Source organism: Mesoplodon bidens, assembly GCF_964165515.1.
Source record: "Mesoplodon bidens genome assembly, chromosome: 12".
NCBI classification, from domain to species: Eukaryota; Metazoa; Chordata; class Mammalia; order Artiodactyla; family Ziphiidae; genus Mesoplodon; species Mesoplodon bidens.
Genome location: NC_138168.1, coordinates 27,767,446 through 27,789,629, shown reverse-complemented (window position 1 = coordinate 27,789,629; position 22,184 = coordinate 27,767,446). Strand labels below are relative to the sequence as shown.

At 38.9% G+C, this 22,184-nt stretch overlaps 1 long non-coding RNA gene across 3 annotated transcripts in view; it reads right to left on the bottom strand.

The window, feature by feature from the left end:
- LOC308626062 overlaps positions 1 to 22,184 on the bottom strand; it is a 249,714-nt gene that overhangs the window by 227,264 nt on the left and 266 nt on the right. The window lies entirely within an intron of this gene.

The following is a 22,184-nucleotide window of genomic DNA, read 5'->3' as shown; positions in this document are numbered from 1 at the left end:
ATTACATTGAAAGAAAACACTTTATAATCATAGTTTCTAAATGTTGGTTAAAGGAATGTTTTAATCTTATTGTAATGTATTTTTTCCTAGTTTTTGTACTGCTTATATTCTTCCTATCCAAATTACTGCTTAGATGTTATTCTTCTTTACCAGTAAATTCCCTTTTTTTCTTCCATTTCTTCTACAGATCTTTTACTCTATTAAGGTTTTCTCATCCTTGCCTCTTCTCCCCTTCTATTAGTCTATGTAATCTAGTCTTCAACCATTTTATTTTTTTCTAATTTTTTCTTATCTTAAATCTCATTTGTATACAATCAGGTCTATAGGCAACTGTAGAAGCTAATATAGGATGCTAAAAACAAGTAGAACTATCATCATCCTACTTTAAAAAAATTTTTTTTAATCAGCTTTTTGTTTTTACTCAGAGAGGAGTCTACCTTTCTTTCTTTTTATTGTTATAACCATCTTTACTCAGTTTAAGGTAAAAATGCGAATCAACACTTCCAACAAGAGCCCAAACCCTAAGCTAGAAAGCCCAGAGAATTCAGGGTCTGAGAAAACTTGCGGGTGACTCCACTTTTGATGAGAATAGATTTGGGTCTGGATGAAGTCACCGATGTGCCTCTGAAGAAACAAATGTCAGCGCGACCTATTAAAGTCAACCCTGAGCTAGGTAGCAACAATGAGCTGGGGATTAGCATTGACAGCTCCCTTAATGTGATTCTTTTGGACAGGGATTAATTTAATGTGTTGCTGTCAAATGAAACAAAAAACGAGATGGATTTACTAATGACTCTATACCACACACTTTTCCACCCCTGATCTATGTCAGAATGAATCTGACAGCAAAAGAAAATAATTTTTAAAATGAAAAGAAGACATTGCCTTCTCCAGACACTCGAGAAGGAAGTTTTTACTGGGCTCCCAGGAAGGGGGATGAGGGTAGGGTGCGGGGCCAGGTGAAGCGATGCCACGGGAGCCGTCAGGCCACCACTCCGACCGAAAAGGGGAGCGCCAGGGCGGGGCGTGGGGTCCGGCCCCCAGCTATGGCACAAACTTACAAGATGGCCTTAATTTCTTCAGGCCTCGCCTACCTTCCGTGTGAAAGTAAAAGGCTGTATTATGAGGCTTCTAAATGTCCTCTTAACTTTAAATTCCGAATCTCTAAAGAGGGGCGGGCGCAAACCTGCTGGAGCATTAGCCTTGTTGCAGAGACAGCTCTGCAGTGAGGCTGTGACAAAGAGGGGGCGAGTCAAAGAGCGAAGGTTGATCTCTAGCAAAACGGTTTGCCAAGTCAAATGTTAAGCCTCCTTAAAATAATTTGGATTCTTCTTTGTTCTCTCTAACAAAGAAACTTTAATTCGCAGTTCTCTGCGAAGGAAGACAATGCAGACAAGCCATTTTCAGGTGAAAGGTGTCTCGTCAATTAATAATCATTGAATAATCACTAAGGATTGGCAGGAGCTTTTCATCGAAAAGGGTGCTCAGAACATGAAACTGCATCCATTTACAGTGCAGACCGTTTGGGTATTATTCTTCCTTGTGACTGTTTTGTTTCTACCCCCTATGAGGTACATACATCCCTAGTCTTATGTATCTGTGTATATGCCCGTAAGTTGCCGTTAGGTTGGTAAATACCCGCGACCTCCTCGGGTCTGAGTCAAGCCTCATTGACAGGGCCGCCCCACCGTGGAGCTTGAGCCCCGGCGCTGGGAACCGTCGTCCGCGCCGGGTTCCTGAGCCCTGAGGCGTGTGGTTAACTCAGCACTCACCCGGTGCAGCCCCAGCCCGCAGCCCTCAGTGATGCAGGCCGCGAGAGGGGGGCACCCCGCGATGGCGTGGCTAGGGGACCTTGAGTGCGATGCACGAAGAGCCTTTGCGCAACGGGGAGCCAAGGGATGGGACGCCTCTCACCTCGCCGGGGTCTGGGGCCGCTCTCTTCTCACTCCTCTGCCCAGACTCGGGCTAGAGGCCCCGGACCGCGCGCCTGAGAAGCGCTCTTGCTTGGGGAGATAATGACCGCTCCCCGCCCGGCCACCTCCGCGGCGCGCTCCTGGCGCGGCGGCTCCAGCCCGGCCCGGGGCCGCGCGTCACCAGCCCTGCTAGTCCTTTTTCCCGGGCGGCCGGCGCGATCCGGCCAAAGCCCAGACCCCGGTCGAGGAGCGGTGAGAATCCTGGCTCTGCCACTTAGCGCGGTGACCTTGAGCGGTTACCCAACCTTTTAAGGTCGATGTTTTCCCACCCATTAAGCGGGACCGAAGATGCTGTTTCCGCGGGCTCCCTGTGGGATGAAATGAAAGGATGGATGCCCAGCCTCGAGCTCCTAGTGCCCTGCCCCGTCTTCGTTTGATTCCGATTCTTCTTTCCTGTGTTCTGCCTTATTTTTTCTCTGGCTTTTACTATCATTTTTCATCGTGTGTTTTCCCTTGGTTTTGTCTCCCCAGTTTCTCGAAGAATCCTTTCTTCTCTTCTTTCATTTCTCCCTTTCCTCGCAGACTCATTATTGTAGTCAACAAATTCATCAAAGATTTGTTTCCACTTCCTACACCCTGGGCTCCCCAAGACAAATGCCCATAATCTCCATCGGCCCCCTCCCCGGGCCACCCCAAAAAATCGGGCAGTCAAGGAAGGACTCGGCTTACTGTGTAAACACAGTCTCAAGAAACAAGTCCCCTCGCCCTACTTCCAACCATTAAATTTCTCCTCTGTGGGACCCCTGAGACCACCGCTGCCCTGAGGGCAGGGCAGGTCCTCGACGCTGGGCCCAGAAATCTATTCAAGGGCTCAGCAACCGTCCCCAAACGACCCGCGAACGGAACCTGGAAGCTGAAACCGGAACCCAGTCTTGAATTACTCGTCTTGAATTTTTACTAACAGACAAGCAAATTCATACATGATGTTCCATACTTATATGTAAACATAGTTTTTAATCTTCAAATACGCTGAAAGATACAGCGTAAAAAGAGCACAAGGTACACTCAAGTGGTTTTTTTTAAGCATGTTCTCTAATTTTTACCTATAAAACCGCGATTTAGATCAAGTTCTTACTTATTGAGTGGTTAGAAGAGAGAGGAAACTGAATTGCCTAAAACCTGAATTGCCTAAAAATGAGCTGCATTTATGCTCATTTATTGAAACATTTTAAAGATGCCTGAAAATACATTATTTCTTTATAACAAAAAACCACTCTACACTATCATAGTATATATAGTATAGAGTATAAATAAAATACCATAAACTATAACCAAAATTTGTATAAGAATTTTTAAAAAAGAAAAAAGCTAAAGCTAAATAGAGAATTTTTGATTACTTGCCAGTTACCTCAAACCGAAAAGTATCAAGTTTCCTTTGAAATTATTTCTCATTTTTATTAAAATCTAATTGAAGATCACTCGTAAAATGTTGGGGGAAGGAAAACAAGTAGAGAAATATCAATTCTATGCTTAGATTTTTGAAAGAGTAAAAGAACCACAGTACCACCTTGTGGGGACGTGAGATTTTTTTTTTTTCATCTTCTCTATTATGGTTGTTTTATTTCCCTCTACTATAGAGACACTCACACACATTTTAAATAAAAATAAATAAAGCCATTAACAAAAACTTGGGTCTATGTGAATAAAATGTAATAATATGCTTTCTCTATTATTTTAAACACACTAGCATGTTTATATGAAAATAACTTTTAAGTTTTATTAACAAGTTAAACATAACAATATGTGTATGATATTAAGAAATTGTGCTTCTAGTACTACAAATAACTCCAGAAATCAAATGTTAGGCACAAAACAGTAAATATAAAATTATGTGACATCCTAAAAGAAGAATAATTCTTTAAAAAATTGGTTTAAATGTCACTATTAAATACTATTCATGGGTTTTTAAAATGTAGTTCTTTGTTCAGTTGCTTGGACCCGGAAAAGCCACATTCTTAGATAAATACAAAGTAATGTCTTATTTTTTTAAGTTATTTGTCTCATTACATTTAAGATTGGCAGAGCAGCCAGACATTTATAGAACCCATATTTGTTGGTTTAACAAAACTGTTCTAGTCACCTTCAGAATATACAAAGGGCATAGATCATAGGGCTTGGAATTTAAGAAGTAGGATTATAAGACTCCAAAGCCAAGAAATGCAAAATAAAAAAAATGTTTCTCTTCTATTGTATATCTGGAAATATCTTACATGACACAAACGTTTCCTGCTCAAAACGTGTTTTCTGTAAAGCAAGAGAGGATTCCGGGGTTACCTGTAGGCATTCTTTATTCTCTGTGCTTTAGAATCACAGAGCTGGTATATCCCTCTGACCTTCAGGAAGGACTAAATCAAAAGCATCCCAGGAAGAGACCAGTGTATTTTAAACTGTGTTCAGCAGAGCCCTAGGGGCTGTCAAAAGATTATAAGGGGAGGGGAACACCGAGAGAAGCCCCTCACTCCCAGCTTCTACCAACTGACTCTGCTTTCATCGTTTTCACATACAGGAATTCTGCCTGTGATTGAGCTTAAACAACAGACTCCATGTCTCTAGAAATGTTAGAAAACCATTAATCTAATCTTACCTATTTTGTATAAGTCTAGTAAAGAACTGCCGTAAGAAATGTTCCGATGCCTCCTGCACGTTTGTTAACAAATGCACTTTAAGAGCAGCCCACGGTGCTTCCACATACCGCATTCTCTTTTTTCTTTAGAAAATAGTTCATTACAAAATGTATACAGGTTGACTGTTAAAAAAATAATTAAAACTGAGGTATTGATATATCAAATTAAAAATCTCTATATCTCAACCCCAAGCCACTCACTTCCCAGGAATAACACAGTTAACATTTTGGTTTGTACCCTCCAGACACTTTTTCTCTGTGGGCACACATACAAGCTTGTGTGGGCAAACACACACCCACACTGAGTGTTTGTTTCAAGAACACAGGATATCGCCTGTGTTTTGTCCCTCAATAACATAATATCTTTCCTATGTCAGTATCTATAGCACTACCTCATTCATTATCCAAAGTATGGATGTATACAAGTTATCTAATCTCATCTCTATTGTTGAATATTTGGATTTTTGCTTTTATATTGTATATTTGCAGTTGCTCTTCCTTCTATCTAAAATACATTTCCTACTCTCCACCTGGCCAACATCTGTTACCCCAGAGTAACAACACTACCAACCTATAAGAAGCCACAATTTCAAAATTTTAAAACACAATTTCTCAATACAACATAATTCTCTACCCCAACATTTTAAACACAATAAAACGGGGCTTTTTTTTTTTTAGCCTATTAATTTCTTCACAAGAAAACAAACCTATATCCTTTTCAGATTTTCCCAATGCCTCAAGAATGGAATCTATGCTTTTTGGAGACCAATTTGATTGTGTCTATCAATATTTAAAATGTGCCTGTCTTTCAGTCCAAAACCAGAGTAGCTTTCTACAGGCATATTTACACAAATTCACTAATTCATTCAACACAATTATTGAGCCCATCTAAGTGTTAGTCATTTTGCTAGGTTCTTATGGAAATGCGATTAAAAGAAAGAAAAAAATAAAAAAACCTCAGGGAAATTATAGTGTACTGGGATAAATCTACACTGGATAAATAATCACATAGTATATTTATCATTTATAAATTGTGATAAATAGTAGCAGGAAAATTACAATATAATAAACTACTTTAACAGAGTTTTCTTCTCAAAGAGCTACAAAATGTTATAAAATCTCTCAATATATTTACCTTTTTGACCTAATCTTTGGTGGTTATCTTTCGACAGCATCCCAATATGTCCTTTCTTTTTTAAAAAATATACCTCAACATACAGACTAGCCACTGAAGTCTAATGAACCTCTGAGATTGACAAGTCACTGCTTTCAGCTCATTTAATAATTTTAATCTTTGTCCCAAATGCGCTATTAAGATACTTAGGCCTTTGTTTCTTACCAGCCCTTACATTTTTCTATTGTGAATTCATTTTTCAAATAAGGATAAAATAGGATATTCAAATGTTAAATAAATACTCCTGCTTGGATTAGGCCAAGAAAATAGGTGAAGCTAAATTTTTGGCTGACAGTGCCAACCCTGCATTACTCAAAATCATTGCTGATAAGATGGTTTAGAAGAGTCCAAATTCAGTGTACAGAAGGTAGTGTGGGTGTGTCAATGTTTAAGGTATGAAAGTCTGTACTTTAATACATGAAAAGGAATGTATGAAAGCTAAAGGCCAACATAAAAAATAAAGTGTTTCCCACTGTACTGGAGGAGTAAAGCCTAGAAAAAAGGTTTGGCCCTTACCAATGGTTTAGTTTTGAAGGATGTCATTTGTGATAGTAGCAACAGATCCCAAGATGAAGCTGAGCCATGAATCCACAGAAAATTTAGACATGTCTAAGTATATCTACAGGACAAGTGAGATTTGGCCACCAATGTTCTCTTTATGAAAGAGCCCAAGGGTGCTCCTGGAAAATAATTTATCTTTAGGTTAGCAGAGACTTTAGGAGTACCAGTTTGACCCAAGTACGTGTAACAAGCTAGTGTCAACACAGAGGGATGATTTGGGTCGTTTTAGGAAACCTATGTGAGACATGTTTGGAGACTTCCTGAAAGCACTGGTTAGAATTTAAAAGGCCAGAATGACTTCAGAATGGACCAGGGAGAATGGAGGGGAGGTGATAACCAGAGAAATACTGTATTGTTTCTGTTAGTGTGACCTTATGACCTTTGACCCTATTTTTATTCTATGTCTCCTGCACCCTGAGGAAACATGGATTAGATCGCATAACACTACAGGCCTAACTAGAGAAAGTCATTACAAAGCTGGCACTGTGCCAGGTTCTTGTTTTTTTTCCAGTTTTGGTTGATTTCAAATTTTGGAAGCAGAGTTCTTTCCTATTTGAATCATGAGAAGAACAGGTAACAACTGAAGAAAGATTATTTGAGGGCTCATTAATGATACTAACTGGTACAAATCAACATCTTGAAACTACGGTTTTAAAAAACAAAACAAAACAGAACAGCCCTGGCCTCTAGGGGTTGGGGCAGGAATTGACTGGGAAAGGGCATGAGGGAACTTACTGGGATGATGGTAATGTTTTGTATCTCAATAGGGTTTAGATTATATAGATGTATTCATTTGTCAAAATTCAACAAACGTACACTAAAGACCTGTGCATTTGTCATATGTAAAATTTACCTCAAGAGGAAAAAAAATGTAAAAAATACTGAACTCTTGTTTTTTTTGTTTGTTTGTTTTTGGGTTTTTTTTTTTGCGGTATGCGGGCCTCTCACTGCTGTGGCCTCTCCTGTTGCGGAGCACAGGCTCCGAACGCGCAGGCCCAGTGGCCATGGCTCACGGGCCCAGCTGCTCCGCGGCATGTGGGATCTTCCCGGACCGGGGCACGAACCCGTGTCCCCTGCATCGGCAGGCGGACTCTTAACCACTGCGCCACCAGGGAAGCCCTGACCTCTTGTTAATGAGTGCTGAACTATTTATGAGAAAATGTACCAATGTCTGCAATACACTTTCATCAATAAATACATCAAAAATTAAGATGTATTAATGGGTGGGTAAAAGACTAAATGCATGGACAGAGATGTGATAAAACAATAAAAAAATGTTGATACAATCTAGGTGGTAAATACATAGGTGTTCGCAATAAAATTATTTCAAGTGTGCTGTATGTTTGAGATTTTTCACAATAAAATGGTGGGGAGAAAAATTAATTCCTTGCATCTAAGAAGGTTTGAAGTCTAAAAGGGACAAGAGAAGGCTAAGATAGGAAGTGTCTATGCCACATTTAAAACCAACAAAGAGCCAGAATGGGATAGGAATAGGCGAGATCAGTATGTCAGCTCATATTTTCCCTGCCTCTGACTCCCCGAGCATCCCGCAGCACCCCAGGTTACAGTGATTCTCTCACCTCTTCCTGCTTATCCAGATATTCCATATGTTAGGCAGTCAGTATGAAAATAGATACAGTTGTCCAGTATACAACCTCCCACCACCCCTGCCAACTCATACACACATCATACTCCAAAACATAAGCTTAGAAGCTGACACACTTGCCCATATTCTCAGTCTCATCACTGGCTTCCAGGTTGCTACCTGAGCCTCTTCTGCCCACAGTCATGCTTGGGATTGGTGCCCCTGTGATGACCAATGGGCTTCTGGGATTACCCAGCCCCTTTCAATTTCAACTCTGGGAAGTTCTAATTATAAGGGTGGAGTTTCTGCTTTGGTTTCTGTGATCACTCTCCCAGTTTGGTGCCTGAGGCCCAGGCTATCACATAAATAGATGATGACTGCTACACCAGAATGACCCCTAGAATAGATAGCTAAAGGAGAGGGCACAAAGGGTCCCTGACTTGGAAGGCATGAGGCTCAAAAAAGGGTTAAGACAGTAGAAGCTACATCTCAAGAGCCTGGGTCAAGCCACACAGTTATGCAACCAATATAGTTAAGTCCCTACGATGTGCTAGGCACTGTGCCAGGCACTGAGTAATCCAGTGGTGAACAAAACAAATATAGTCTCTGACCTCACACAGCTTACGGTGGTGGGAGAGTTAGTAAATAAACACTAAAAAACAAATACCTATATATATATATCTATTAGAATTTATTACAAATACTATGAAAAATAGGGTTCTTTGATAGAATATTAAGGAGGTCTACTTTAAACTAAGTGGGGAGAAAATGTCTCTCTGAGGAAATGTCATTTAAGTTGTGACCACATGAAGTATCAGGGAGCAGAGACAGTCAAGACGGAGAGGAGAAGATGTGAAAGTTTCTGAGACAGAGGAATATTAGAGGAAAGGGAAGAAAGGCTGTTTAAAGTGGAGCAGCGTGAGTAAGGAGGTATAAGCTCTTAGATAAGGTTTCAGACAAGTGAGCATGAACCAGATCCGTGCGCTCCTGATAAATGTGTCAAGGCCTTTGGATTTTATTGCAGTACAATGGGAAACCCTGGGTTCAAGGCAGAGATTCAAATGAAGTCTTCCTGAGTGCCACGTGCCCCAGATATGGCTCCAATTCTGGGTACCAAGTCTTCTGGGATAAGACAAGAATGTCAGCTCCAAGAAGTCAGGGATTTTTATCTGTATTGCTCACTGCTCTATTCCTATGCCTAAAAGAGCAGGAACTTAGTAAACGTTTGTTGAATCAACAGTGCGTCTCTAAGAACAACAGGACTTCTATATGATTGCAGATTTTATTTCAATGGCTCTGCGCTCCTTTAAGCAACTGTGGTTTCATCGTCACAGGCACTTTTTACTGCTTCATAGCAAAGAAAAGCTTAACTTTCTAGCACATACCCCAAGAGTCAAAAGGTTTTTAAAATAGAAGTTAATTTATTTGGTGTTTTGATTACAGAAGTCTTGTTGAGGGAGGGAGAAAAATGGTTTCATATAGTCTATATAGCAAGTATTAGGAAACTTACAGTTGCAAGTGAGAAAAAAAAAGCAAACTGTGAAGGAGTGGCAGGAGAGTGTTGGTGGAACAGTTGGAACATAATGGTTCATGTAAGTAACAGTTCAGGGGTAGATCTCCAGGCATCACTGAACCCAGATGCTCTGGATTGTCCTTAGGATTCTGTCTCTCTCCATCCACACTCCAATTCCCTTTACAGGCTTTGTTCTCAAACAAGCTCCTCCTAAATGGTCACAAAGATAGCTACGAGTAGCTTCAGGCATAGAGACTACGAATCTAGCAACCCAGCAGAAGGAGAATGCCTCTTTCCCATGGTTCTAGCCAAAGTCTATTGGCTCTGATTGACCTGACTTGGTTTACACATCCATTCCTGAACCAATCACTGTGGCCAAAGGGATATACAACTCTTCATGGCCATGCCTAGATGATGAGCCTACCACTGAATGGAGGAGTAGTCAACCTCACCTGAAACCCAAGTACAGAGAGTGGTCAATCTTCAAAGGAAAACCAAGATGCTAATGCCAGAAGAATGTTAGGGAAGTGAGTGTTAGGGAGACAATTAAAAGGCAATGCAACTACAGAGTGTTAAGAATCACTTCTACGTGCAGAGAAAATTAAAGGCAGAGAATGACTAGAATTTGGTTTTTTTTTTAAAGGAACGCACATATTATATGAGTACAAACCTTCAAATAACAGACAACGCACATAAGCTTTCTGTAATGTTTCCTCAAGTTTTGGCTGAGTGCAAGTTTCAGGTGAACACTCCAAGCAATGCATGCACATGAAAAAATCATAGCTTTTAATTTATATATGGTAGAGAATTTATGTTTACCCTGACATGTGACAGGAAGGCAGTAACCATTTACAAGAATTTTATGCATGTCTAAGAAAGCTTTAACTTAATATATTTTTAAATCGTTGAAAATTGCCACGATGTGGAAAGCTTATTTCAAACTGACAATATACTATTCAGTATAGTATTAAGAATTATTTGTTTTGGACCACTTATTGACTTAATCAAAAATGTATTCAGTTTTGAGCATTTTTATACTTAATAAAAGACTTTAAAAATCTTAAGTAAAATATGGCTGAACCAAATATGAGAGTATTGAAAAATGTTAACCTTAATGAGATTAGTGTAATAATAAAATACACCTTGAAACAAACAAAATTCTACAATAATGAAAAGTCATTCTTGAAAGAGAATTCTTGAAAGAGAATGACTGAAACTGAAGAGGGGAAAAAAAGAACTAATTAAGTAGACCAATGAGATATGCAAAATCAGTAAGCAGCAATCAACATAGAAAAGTATGACAGAAGAAACATATTACAACTCTGAGTCTTGCAATGCAAGAACTAGGAGAAAAAATTAAACACATTGTGTAAAACCAATAACCTTCTATTAACAACTATTAAGATTTGCAAGAACAGAGACTTCCCTGGCGGTCCAGTGGTTAAGAATCCGCCTTCCAATGCAGGGGACGCGGGTTCAGTACTTGATCGGGGAACTAAGATCCCACAGGCCGCGGGGCAACTAAGCCCACGCACTGCAACTACTGAGCCCGCACACCACAACTACTGAGCTCACACACCACAACTACAGAGCCCATGCACTCTGGAGCCCATGTGCCACAACTAGAGAGAAGCCCGCGTGCCACGACAAAAGATCCTGAGTGCTGCAACTAAGACCTGACACAGCCAAAACTAAGTTAAAAAAAAAAAAAAAAAGATTTGCAAGAACAGCACACATTTGCAGAACAGCATCTAAATATAGCTGGAAACAATAAAATAAGCTCAACTTCAAGCTTTCATGAGGGCAGACAGGTAAGACTAAGTAATCATTAGTCTTATTCACTGCTATATCTCTAAAGCCTGGAATAGTGCCTGGCACATAGTGGATATTCAATAAATGTTGTTCAGTTGAAGAATGACATACATAATCACTCTATCCAGTTATTTCCATTATTTAAAGTGAACAATTTGGTGGATCATTTTGTGATCTCAAAATGAAACCAGTTAATCCAATACGTATTTATGTGAATGTGAATCTACAATCAAATATACCCAGAAAGATTCTGCCAGTCATATGTTGGGGTATATAGTTTTCAGGCCTGAAAAAGATACAAAAATCCTACTCATTATTTGTATTTTGTAGACTTGCACTGCCACAACCAAGATTCTACCTGGATTGTTAGGAGAATAACAAGTTCTTAGTTGGGTTTCCCCTAGAAGCAAATCCTGAAACAGGGATTGAATGCAACATAGCTTATTTAGAACAGTGACCCTAACAGGGAAATGGGAAGATGACATAGAAAATGATAGGAAGTCAATACACAGTGTATTATTAAGCCAACTACCCCAGTGGATGCTACAGAGAAGCTCTAGAATTATTCCAGCAAAGGGGTGAAGAGCCTGGGAATTTATACATTTATACCTTTACGCCACAGGTCCACTGGATTAAGGGCCATCACCTGAGGGACATTAATTCCCATTCACTTTCAGCCTACCCAAGCATGTGGACAAAATGGATTTTGGCAACCCAACGCTAGCCCCCCAACAGAGATGTAGTTGCTGGCCCCTGGAAGTCAAGCTGGCTTGTGTGGAAGTAGTAATAGAATCTGAGGGGCTAAGTTGGAGCACTCACAGTGTCTGCTGCACCAGGCAAGTAACAGCAATTGGTATGTAAGCAGAAGAGGCCCTAGAATACAGAGAGGATATGAAAGTAAAATATAACTGTAACTTCTTAGCACTAGGCTAAGTGCTAATAAATAGTATAGCGGACACTACTGTCTACGCTCAATAAATCACTGTTGTTGATGAGGGAGTGAATAAACAATTTAGGACTCAACTATTCAGAAACAGATACACCAGAATACCACACACAGCCATAAGAGCCCAGTTACACTGAGCTTTGAATATTAATTTATTTTCTAAATTTCACTCTTGACAACCTAGCTAAGAGGGGAGAGCTTCTATGCAGAATTTTTTCTTCCATAAGAGATAGTCACATACTCTGCTTTAGCCATAAAGTATCAAGAATAAAAGAACAGATTAAACCTTAACGATTTTCCCTAATATGAACACAATTATACAGTCAATAAAAAATCTAAAGTAAAAAAGCATCTTGAAAGAAATAAAGTCATTTAACTTCTTGTTCTCCACATATCCTAAATCACCCACATTCTTTCTCAAGATCTAATGGCATTTAAAGGCTAAATTTTTAATCCAGATTTCACATCTTAATATGGTCCTACAGCTAAATTTTGTTGCTTTCAGAAATCATTTGCATGCCAGTTCAATATGCTTCAATTGGAGGTGAATTATCAATTCTGATGATATCTTTTTTAAATAAATTAAGCTAGAGACACAGGAAATAACACATTCGTTGTTTTCCCAAGGGGATCAATCTGACATTTATTAAAGTTGATATGAGTCCTTTAGAAAAAGGTAGAAATCAATTCTGAGCAGGAAAGTTAAGGTAAGCAATATTATATGAAATTGAAAACAAAGATGACTCCATTTTTGTTAGTTTAATAACCACTATATGTCAATTCAAATATGCTATTGTTCTTCTTTTAATGAAGATGGTTTCTATTGATTAATAAACTTTTGAATTGTATGCATATATGAGGAGGTGTAAAATTTACTCTCACTTATTGATCAAGAATTGCTTAATTTGATCTCGGAATAAAATTGCCCTTCAGGCAGTGAATTGCATCCAGTTTGGATCAGGATAATGACATACTAACCTTAAGCAATTGCCATTTATCAAGGAAACTGGTAGTATTTACTAGAAAAGTTAAAGAAATTTAGAGATTTAAAACTCTAACATAAACTGAATGACAATATTTGCTATTTTTCATCCTTCCAAAATTACCAATTTCTATTTAATGGCATACAGTATAACAATATTACATTTAATGCATTCACTATAGTATGACCACATTCCTAAACATCCTTGAGGATTCATTCCTGAGGATTAATTGACCTTTCACTCTTTAAAATATTTCACTCTCCTTAAATTTCAACTTCAATTTCTTCTCTCTGAAACCAAAGAATCTCACCACACCAGCCCCAATTTAAGCATAATTGGCCTTAAATCAGTAGTAAATGATCAGATAAGAAAAGAAAGAGAATACTATTAGGAAAATCATAGTGATGCAATCCTAAAGTATAATTATCTCATTAAATAAATGAATAGAAAAGGCTCCTTCTTCCAGGGAAGGCCCATATTCTTCAGACAAATAAGATTAAAGTTAATCATTTGTCTTAAGGGGCCCCATTATGCCCCAAAGAAATCTAATTATCTGATAGCTCAACAGAAGCCTAGAACTGTATTGTCTAGCAGCTACAATGAGTAATATAATAGAATCTAGCTCAAGAGCACAATAGAAGCCTAGAATTAGTAATCTAACTCTATGCTTTCAGGCAAATAGGCTTTGGTGATTCTACAAAGACCCTCTAGGACCCATTAAAATAAGATTCCTTGGGCTCCCCTGGTGGCGCAGTGGTCGGGAGTCCGCCTGCCGATGCAGGGGACGCGGGTTCGGGTCCCGGTCCTGGAAGATCCCACATGCCGCGGAGCGGCTGGGCCCATGAGCCATGGCCGCTGAGCCTGCGCATCCGGAGCCTGTGCTCCGCAGCGGGAGAGGACACAGCGGTGAGAGGCCCGCATACGGCAAAAAAAAAAAGAAAAAAAAGATGCCTTCCTATGGTTACAAAGCTAGTTGTTGTCTTTTTAAATAGTGCTCAGGTTGATAAAATGCTATTATAGGACACTAGTGAGTTCATCACAACAAGATCAGTTTCTTTAAATACACCACCCCTCTCAAGCCTCCTTTTGTTAATCTACTGTAATTGTCCCCCGCTTAACTAGACTCCCTTTCTCCAGCCCCTTCCTCGGAAGGACTAGCATACGTTACTGGCTTTTTAGTTCATATGGTCACTCGTGGTTTTGGCTAGGAGGAATCAAAAGCCTAATCATCCCTTGAGCGAATCACTAAAACTGAGTCACTGAATTTGCAAAGCCAGAGATTACAGTCAAGATCAAGGTATCCTCACCAAGGTGAATTTTTGTCCCATGGACCCTACTGGAAACAGTCTTCAACTTTAGTTAAAAGAAATGTACTAGAAATCAGGACAGAATCACTACCATTAACTTTCTTCTTTTAAACAACAGGGAAATGGGCCCAAGATTAAAATGTTATCAATAATTTTCAGTTCTTCAAAATGAATTATTAAAATTATTTATTAAAATATATGCTGCTGCCTGTACGTGACCTTAATGGTTCTCAACTCCTACTGGGCTGTGAAATAGAAACTCGGGCTGCCTCAGCCACATCTTAGACCTACTGGAACAGAATCTCCAGAAGTAAACTCACTGACTGATCTGGAGGCTGTGACTAACTTTTATTGTCACATCATGTCATCTATTTCTATGCCTTTATACAGTATTTGGTTCATATTAACATTTTTGAACACCACATACTTTCTAGGCACTGTACTATATAGTTTCACACACCATTTGGAATACATTAAGATTTAGAGATGGAATGACATTTTATATTTAACAACATCGATATGATTCACATCCCTATTAACAACAGAAACAAAATATTTTAATATTGATAGGAATACAGCATAACTCATTTAACTCAATACTGACAGTTAGTATGGCTAGTCAGGCTTCATATATTAAAGACTTACCAGATTACTTCTTTATTTAACAATTCAAGCTAACACTACCAGCATGGGTTTAATAATCCATGCAAAAATTTCTGCACTTCAGGTAGATTCCATTAAAGAATAGTTGTCAAAATTCCACTTCCTGAATGTCTAATACTTCTAATATTTCTTCAAATATCTGAGCACTAAATACTGATTTCCCAAACCTATCAAATGTGATACAGCAAGTAAATACTGAAGATCAAACTAAACACCTTTAGGGTATGATTTTCTGTTTATACTTCCCTTAACTTTCTGAATGACTCTGGGCATAACTGAAATATCCTGTTACTTTTCCTGTACCATGTGTTAAAGTTTAAGTGCGTTATGTAATTGAATTTTTAGAAGATTAATTAGCATCTGGACAGAAATTTAACACAACTTTTCATTAATACCTTAATCTTGATAGTACCAGTTTCCCCCTCAGAACACTTCGAATTCCCAGAGATGGCTTCTAAATACGGAGCCTCTATTTACTTAATGGAGCTTTGCGCCCCTGAGAGGAGCTCTGTGGGGTGCTGGGGAACTCAGAGGAAAATGTGAAACTGGCTGCCTATGAATAAGAATGCAAACTAGGCCCTCTCAGCCTTGCAGGTTTCAAGCGCTATATATCCCTTACCCTGACTGCAACTTCAGCAGAATGGAGTGGTTTGTTTGTTGAAATAATGAATAGTAGATGGCATCCACTTTAGTGGAAAGTTTTAATTTGTGATTCCCTGAGGCTGTGTGAAATGAAACACCCTTATTTATTCCCATAAATGAAGCCAAATGCTTCTGGTATTTCTTCTGAAAAAGACCATCGAGGAACACTGATTTGACATATTAGCCTGTGAATAAAACATTTAATGAATGTACTTTTGTAGTGATGAGCACTATTTCTATGAAATTATTGCTGAAGTATGTTCTTATCTGATTAAGTTTCTACTTTTAAAAACTGATGCTGAGGGGCTTCCCTGGTGGCGCAGTGTTGGAGAGTCTGCCTGCCAATGCAGGGGACATGGGTTCGAGCCCTGGTCTGGGAGGATCCCACATGCCACGGAGCAACTGGGCCCGTGAGCCACAACTACTGAGCCTGCGCGTCTAGAGCCTGTGCTCCACAACAAGGGAGGCCGCGACAGTGAGAGGCCCGCTCGCCGCAACTGGAGAAAGCCCTCGCACAGAAACGAAGACCCAACACAGCCAAAAGTAATAAATAAATAAATAATTTTTTAAAAAAAACTGATGCTGAGGTACATCAGGATGTTTAAGCTTGCCTCCGAAATTCAGAAAATAAAAATGTCTATCTTGATTTTACATCTGTTTTAGTTGAAATATCAGTTACTACTGAAAGCAATCATTAGTGCCCCAATAACACCTTATTATTAAATTTTAATAAACAAACAATTCAAATGGATTAAATAGTATTGAGTGTTGGGAAAGAAGAACTAAAGTTTACCCTTGCAAAATACAAAAAGAGAATTACCTTAAACATTAGTAATTTTAAGATTGAAGACAGATTTAAATTGACCAGGAGAACAAAAGCACCTTGAAAATTCTCAAATACTTAAGAAATCTCCATGATAAATAATTTGGTATGCTGCTTTTATATCAATTTAGCTATTTATTAAATCTTCCCTCAATGGTATTACAGGAAATATTTGGTTAACCTATTCCTTACCTGAAACGATTAAACAGCATTTACTTAGGAATGTAGATACTCATTTAGGTTTTAGAAGATTATTAAGTGTCTACGTTTCAGGTGCTGTTCTAAATCCTGAGGAGACAGTGGTGAACACAATGCTTACTATGGATCCCTGTCTCAGTGGAACTAACATCCAATGGGTAGGAGTGGGGAGGGGGTGGGAGGACAGAAAATAAACAAGGCAACAAATAAGTAAATAAGATAATGTCAGATAGGTAAAGGAATAGAAATAAAATAAAACTGAGTAATGGATAAAAAGTGAAGGGGTGGGGAGCTGAGTGCAGGTGATTGAGCTGAGACATAAGTGATAAGAGACATCTATGGGAAATTTGAGAAATTGCAAATGCAAGTTGGAAACATCTACATGTAGACCACTAGCACATAGGAATAGAAACCTAACATATATAAAAACAGGCCTTCTTCTAACATTTGTGGAGTCCAGGGCAAGAATACAAATAGAGGCTCATATATCATATGTCAAAATATTTATAACTTCTAACTCAAGATAAGTGGTAAAGGCAACAAATTCCATCCTCCTACGTACCTTCACAAGAATGTGGTGGTATGAGCCCCTGACCTACCCCGCCCCCTCCTATTCTGGACTCAATTGTATACTGCAAGGAACCTTACCTCCTCACATGTGGACAACCCAACCTATCCATCTAAGCCCATTCACACACGCTCCCCACAAAGAGATACGCCTTGGCTAACGTTCAGGAGGCAAGACCCAAATCCAATGGACACTCCTGAGTTTTTCTCATGTTTAGCTTCTTGACAGTATGCAACGGTGAAACACCCTTTTACCTTGATTTCCACAACATCATAATTTTTAGTTTTCCACAAATTTTTTGGCAGTTCCTCTGCCTCCACCCATGCCTTAAACATTTTATCCCTTAAGGCTCTGTTTTAATTCCTATTCTTTCTCACTTTACACATCTTCCCTAGGTGAACTCATTCATTTCCATGACCTAAATTATCATCAGCAGGCCAGTATCTATTTCTCTAGCACTGTCTTTTTCCCTAAGACTAGCTGCCTACTTGATAATTACACTTGGAACTCTCTCAGGCACCTCGAGCTCAGTGTCTTAAACTGCTCTTTATTCTCTTCTCCCCCAACCTTGTTCCAGTCTTCCCTGCTTCTGAAAATAGCACCCTTCCCATCTGAGTTGCACAAGTAAGAAATCTGGAAATCACCCCTTACACTGCCCTTTCCTTTGCCTCCTTCCCCCACATACCACCAATTCTGTTTGCTCAGTATCTCTCATATCCATTTATCCATAACCCCTATGGCCGCTGTCTACATTGTTCAAACCACTATTACTTCTGTTACTACCACAACAGCCTCCTAACTTGGTGCTCCTCAAACTTTTTCATGTCATGGCACAGGTTGAAAATGATAATATTGTAAGATACTCTGGAATAAACTGGAAAAGATTCTAAAGAACCTATTTGGGCTTAACTGAAAAAAAAAAACATTGCTTTTCTCACACTGTAATTTTGAAAAATAAATAAATATAAAGCATTATAATGTTAAACATTGCAATTTTATAAATATCAAATATATTTTTCAAAATTTTAAGAGGAATTTTTTATAAGTTTTCCTTCATAAATATAACTTTTTAATATAAGCTTTTATAATTGAAATGCCTACTATCAATCCTGACCAAGACTTTTTAAAGATGAACTCTTCAAATTCCTGATAGGCATTATCTAAGAGAACTTATGTTCATACAAGGAAATGAAAAGTGTTTAAATATTTTTACAACCATTTTAAAATTTACAACAGTTGAAATCATATTTTAAAACTCTAACAGCTCTTCCTGTTATTTAAATAGCAAATATAATGTTCAAATTCCTTCCAATAACATGAATGGATTTTGAAACCAGCTGAACTTTTTCATATCAAGTATTTCAAAAACAATGATGGAAATTTTATCTGCAGGACACACGGGCACCATCAAATCAGTTGCCTTGCAGCCAGCACAGTGGACAGGAACAAAAAAGAACATCAACTTCAAACAGAAATGTCAGCTATGTGTCATGTCAGAGAATGCCTTGGAGCTACACCTCTACCCCACCTTTCCAAGCCCTCTCTGACCATCCACACTGCGGGCACCTGGAACAAAAACCCTCCCAGCAGCCCCATGGACTGTGAAAGACCTAGAATGAAGATGTGGGGAGTAGAAAATACAGAATAAACCCAAATATCAAAGAAATGCAGGAATTTGGGGAGCCACTCTCCATTCAGCCACTCACTGAATTGCTAACGGGTTGGCTATCTTCTGCGTACTGCAGTTTTGAATATAATGAAGCAGAAAACTATTTCTGAACTTCCTGGAAAGAATAATATTTGATTGGGGTGGACTAGCTTGGTTCTGGAACAGGCAGTAAAGACACACTTTCTAAGAATAGAGCTCAACCTGAATAGACATGAATAATGAACATCTGTTGGTTGCATTCCCAGCAACCATTCCCTGCTTTGCCCCTCTTAAAAGTCTCTAGATTTTTCTTCTGGTTAGCAGCTCCTCCTTCTCAAAGCTCATGACTCTTTGAGTCCTGGATCTAGGATAAACAAGACATTCGCAATCTTAAACGCCTGTCCCCATTCTTCACTCAAGGGTACAGTTGCCAAGGGCTTAAAGTTCCCTGCTCTTCTGAAACAGCTACCAAAAGAGATGCTCTCTGTCACTGTACTGGACAACGTGATCTCATATGAAAAATGAAACTGCTAGAGCATGCATTCTTAATGGAGGTGATATCATTTCCCAGGGGGTGAAAACTGGGGAGAGAAAAAAAACTTACTCTCTTTAGGTATAAAGCATAAATACGCATACAGTACATAAACATATACACAATATATATGTGGTATTAAAATGCTGGGGGGGCATGAAGAAAAAGTCTTAAAAGGCTCCTTAGGGGATCAATAATGGGGAAAAAAAGTTGACAATCTCTGTTCTAGAGCAATGGCAAATACCACAAAAAGCAGAAGACAATAATGGAAACTAAATTATTGATGTTATCATTGTTTATGAAACAAATGACACCTGAAGCCTGTTCTAGCTCTTAGCCTCCCACTTAACTAAGCCAATAAATCCTCTTTATTGTTTGAGCAAGGTTACCTTGAGTTTCCTGTTGCTCATCACAAAAGTCCTATTAACAGATAAAATATGGAACTCTTTCTCTGAGGTATTATATTGCCACATGGCAGTGCAACAGAATATTAAAGTGAAACTATTTTAGTCTGCTTCTGCTAAGCCTCCATGAAAATAAGTGCCAGATACCTTCATATCCCAAATGAGCAAAGTAAGATGAGAATCCCACTTACAACACACAAAGAGATGGTGAGAAATGGACTTCAAAACTCTTTGCCCTCATCCCCTGGGTACTATAAAAGGGTTAAAACTGAAGACAGAGTTGAAGGTTAGAGAGTAGTTATTAGGACACTGACATGAGGATGGGTGGTGGAGAGTCCTCAAACTGGGAGGGAATTCAAGGAGACCAGTTAAGTAGCTTGATGTGTATCTCTGGAAATTTGTGGAGACGCAATCGACTAGTGACTGAAGTTGACATGAAATTGTGAGGTTCAAGCTTCCATCTGTAACTCATGAAAGTTAAAGAAGTTAAAAGGAATACAAAGTCAAAACTGAAGTAAACTGAGACAAATTCTCCTTCCTCATTTCTCTGGATTCAAACTACATTGCTTAGGATTCTTTTATTGCAAGTGACAAAAATATAGGTTGAATCAGCTTAAATGAAAAACGGTAATTTATCGGCTCATAAAGTCAAAGCACAGAATGGGAGGGGTAGATTGGACCCTGGGGATGACTAGAGCCAGAGACATAAGCAGGGCTGAGAGCTGGGACTTTATTATCAGAAGGTAGTGAAGAGGTGCCAGATAGGAAGGAAGGAAGGGGGGAAGGAAGGAAGGAAGAAAATCTGCAAGCAAATAGGAAAAAATTGATTTTAGATTACTATCAATATCAGAAGTCCAAATCGGTGCATAAAACACAGAAGGAGAAGTACAGTATTGGGGTAGATGTTCAAGATCATGTAGGAAATTCACTTTGAAATGCACCCAACAAAATAAGACAGATGTATGAGTGGATGGATAGACAGATACATGATAAAACAGGTATAGTAAAATGTTAATGATAGCATCTTGGTGGTAAGTATATAGGCCGGAACCGGAAGTTTGGTGGGCGGGAATTTGAGTAAAAAAATGACAGGTAAAAATGGTTATCCCACTGATTTAATATGCTTCTATTTGGTTACTAGTGCACTAAGCATCACTTCACATGTAGAAATAAAGCTCTGATTTCTCACTTGGACAACTGAGTAGATGATGGAATCCTTCATGGAGACACAAAATGCACACGGAAGAATATATCTGTGGTGGGTAATAACTTCTGAATTCACTTTTGGAATCTTGAAGTTTGGGTGCTTATGTTACATCTAAATAGAGATGCCCAATAGGTCTGGAATTCAGGAAAAATTTGAACAGTGGGAGAAATGGGGAGTTATCATCATAAAAGTGGTCAAGACCCTGGGTAAGATCATCCAGAGATTGTGCTGTGAGAAGAAATTATTCTTTCTTTCATTCTCTTACCCGTTCACCAAACTACCATTGAGTGTTACTAAAACTACAAAAAATGACAGAATGTTTTCCAGGAGTTCATAACTTCTTAGTTGCCAAATTCAATGACCTATTTGCAATCCCAAATGAGTTAAACTTACTTCTGTGCAGCATTTATTTGGTTGGCTATTTCTTAACTGAAAAGCTCTCCTACAGTGATATTCCGATCACCATTCCCCCACTTTTTTGCCTATTCCTTTTCGGTCTCATACTGAGACTTAGAATTTGACATTCCCAGGGTTTCATCCTTGGTCCTTAAACCTTCATCTCTAACTCCAATTTTCCCAGTTAGGCTTTAGGTCAAACTGACTAAAGTTTAACAGCTAGTTTAAAACTAAAAATTGTGTTGATAGTATTGATACAACACCGGCATTACTTTCCGCCTTATAGATATTCGGACTTAGGTTCTACTAGCCTGTGAGAATCGTAATTGTTTTACTCTGAGCTTATTTTCTCACGTCCTGAAAATGGCAACAAAAATATTTAACTTGCAAGGCTACTGTTTATGATTAAACTATAAATGTAAAGCATCCAGCACAGTGCTCTGCACTCCGACACGTACCATTAACACACCCCATAAATTCAGATGAACGACAAATTATGCCAAATTATAAGCATCTACCTTACCTAATATTAACTTCTGTTCGTGGGGCTACATAGTGTTAATCAGGTTACATGCGCTGGCTCGCTGTGTATTATTTTCTTTAGAATCTCTCATAGCATCAGGGAC